This window comes from Penaeus chinensis, chromosome 11 (assembly GCF_019202785.1).
Source record: "Penaeus chinensis breed Huanghai No. 1 chromosome 11, ASM1920278v2, whole genome shotgun sequence".
Lineage (NCBI taxonomy): Eukaryota > Metazoa > Arthropoda > Malacostraca > Decapoda > Penaeidae > Penaeus > Penaeus chinensis.
In genome coordinates, this window is record NC_061829.1 from 7,123,722 (window position 1) to 7,126,221 (window position 2,500).

At 40.2% G+C, this 2,500-nt stretch overlaps 1 protein-coding gene across 4 annotated transcripts in view; it reads right to left on the bottom strand.

Annotated features, from left to right (window-relative positions):
• LOC125030809 (irregular chiasm C-roughest protein-like) overlaps positions 1 to 2,500 on the bottom strand; it is a 244,537-nt gene that overhangs the window by 241,271 nt on the left and 766 nt on the right. For 3 of the 4 annotated variants that reach the window (XM_047621117.1, XM_047621115.1, XM_047621119.1), the window contains exon 1: positions 1,864 to 2,500. This exon is cut by the window's right edge. The gene's annotated coding sequence lies outside the window, so the exon portion shown is untranslated. The remainder of the gene's footprint in view (positions 1 to 1,863) is intronic. The other variant, XM_047621118.1, reaches the window with a different exon arrangement.

Below are 2,500 nucleotides of genomic sequence, written 5' to 3' on the forward strand. Positions count from 1 at the left end.
AGAGAGAGGGAGGGAGGGAGGGAGGGAGGGAGGGAGGGAGGTAGGGAGGGAGAGAGAGAGAGAGAGGGAGGGAGGGAGGGAGGGAGGGAGGGAGGGAGAGAGAGGGAGAGGGAGAGGGAGAGGGAGACAGACAGACAGACAGACAGAGAGATAAAGAGAGAGAGAGAGAGGGAGGGAGGGAGATGGTGCTCCTAAACACAGTATGATATATGTCATTAACAAATGGAAAATAACTATATATTTGTAAAACGTAATTCACCATCCTTTGGGCAAATTAATGGTCGAAGGATATCATATTCACATACCCAACAATACTAATTAGCGTTTTCATATTTTCTTATCATTTTAATATTGTAAAAGGAATAGAGTAATTTTTCAACAGCAGAGCATTATATCTTCCATTTCTCTCTTCTCTTTTCTCTCTCTCTCTCTCTCTCTCTCTCTCTCTCTCTCTCTCTCTCTCTCTCTCTCTCTCTCTCTCTCTCTCTCTCTCTCTCAGTTTTTCTCCCCCTTTCATTCTCCTCTTCCTCTTGCATTCTCTCTGTCCCTCTTTCTCTCTTATTATTTCCCTCTCCCTTTCCTTCTTCCTCTGTCATTTTCCCTCCCCATCTCTTTCCTATTCTCTTTCCCTCTCCTTCTCCTTCCTCCTCTTCCTCTCTCCCTCCACCTCCCAGTCTCCCTCTTCCTCTTTCTCCCATGCTCTATACCTCTTCCTCTTCCCGTCTCCCTCTCTTTCTCCCTTTCTCTCTCTCTCCGTCCTCCTCCCCATCTCTTATTCTCCCTCTCCCCCTCTCCCTCTCCTTCTCCCTTTCTCTCTCTCCGTCCTCCTCTCCGTCTGTCATTCTCCCTCTCCCCCTCCCTTTCTTCATCTCTCAATCTGCCTCTCTCTCTCCCTCTCTCTTTCCCCTTCCCATTCTCCCTCTTCCCCTTTGTTAACAAGTTAACAAAGACACATTCCCAGGATGTAATTATGCCGAAGTTATCGAACACATATTGTGGTGTAGTTAACCTGGACCTCTCAGTCTGCGATATATGTTTCTGAAAGCTTGAAAATAATAAAGAAAAACAAATATATCTATCTTAATTAAAGACCATATTCGCCATACCAACCTTTACCTGAAGCAAGTTATAGCGGAAACAATAAAGGTAAGAGATAAGCATAATTTAAAATAATATTAATGATAAAATAAAACGAGATAAAAATAAACAAAAAGAAAACGTGGTAACAGATACTTTTATTAAGGTTCAAACTATCGAGAAACTTCATATAACCTTAGAAGAAAGACGAAATAATACACCATATTTAAGAAATTTACTCTGCTGTAATATAAGATCTCTCTAAGAATTTTCCCAAATTAAATTGAAAGGAAAAAAACGAAGAAACAATATCGGGCCATTTTTATCGGATAGAACTGATAGGTAAAAAAAAAAAAAAAATTAGATTAACTTAGGAATTTAATTTCCACGTACCTTGTCGGATAAGGCTAATGCTGATTTCATTTGCTGATTATAGTATAACCTTGCATGAGGACAATTAAACTGTCTTGCGATCGCTCTTTCTTTTAATTTTAGGCAATCATTGCTTAACAAATCAATATTGGGGTAGGGAATCGAGGCAGACTATACTTATTGCTTTTTCATTATCGTAACTGAAAGGATTGGATAAGTAATTTCCTACGTTAAAATATAAGGAAAAGGAAGGAAAAGAAAATACAAGGAACCAGATGTAGGAAGAATAAATAAAGGAATAACAATGAATAAATAAACAGCATCAAAATAAACTGCCAAGAGCATGATGATGAAACACACACACGAACAGAGCTTAAACAATAAGAGCAAAAAACAGAGGAAAAATAAACTAACCTTATCTTCTCGCTCGTTGTCGCGGCAGATGATTATACTCTGAGCCAGTTCTTGGAGAGTGTTCTTTCACTCGATGTGTGGGAAGCGTCGAGCCTGGGAACACACTGTCTGCTTAGCCCTTCCAACACTAGCTGCCAACACTCTGTTCCAACACTGGCACTCGGCACTGTCCTGTCCCACATCACACCTTGAGTCTCATCCCTGGCTGGCACTCACGCCCTGGAGAATGATGCCCTATTGTCGCCTGGTGTGACGTCGACCCTAATTCCAGTTCTTATTAGCAGTGTTATGATTTTTTTTTTTCTCTCTTTCTTTCTTTCGTTCTCCCCTTCTTTCTTTTCGTTTTTGTTTCGTCTTGTTTGGCAACGGGTGTAAATCGTCACCGAGTTGGACTTTTTTCCATCACGAGAACATTGTGGGAGTTGTTCTGGGTTTATAGCATTTATTTTGTTTCGGGATTGTTCGACGTTTTATTACGGTGCGTGGAAAGATATGTGTATTTACGGTTTTACTGATGTCGAGAGCTTTACAATCGCTGGCTAATTCCGTGTACCGAAATGGCATTTACAATCTAGAATGGTGGATAATGTAGAAATCATAAATACTGTTATTAATGTTTTTTAGTATTATATTTGTC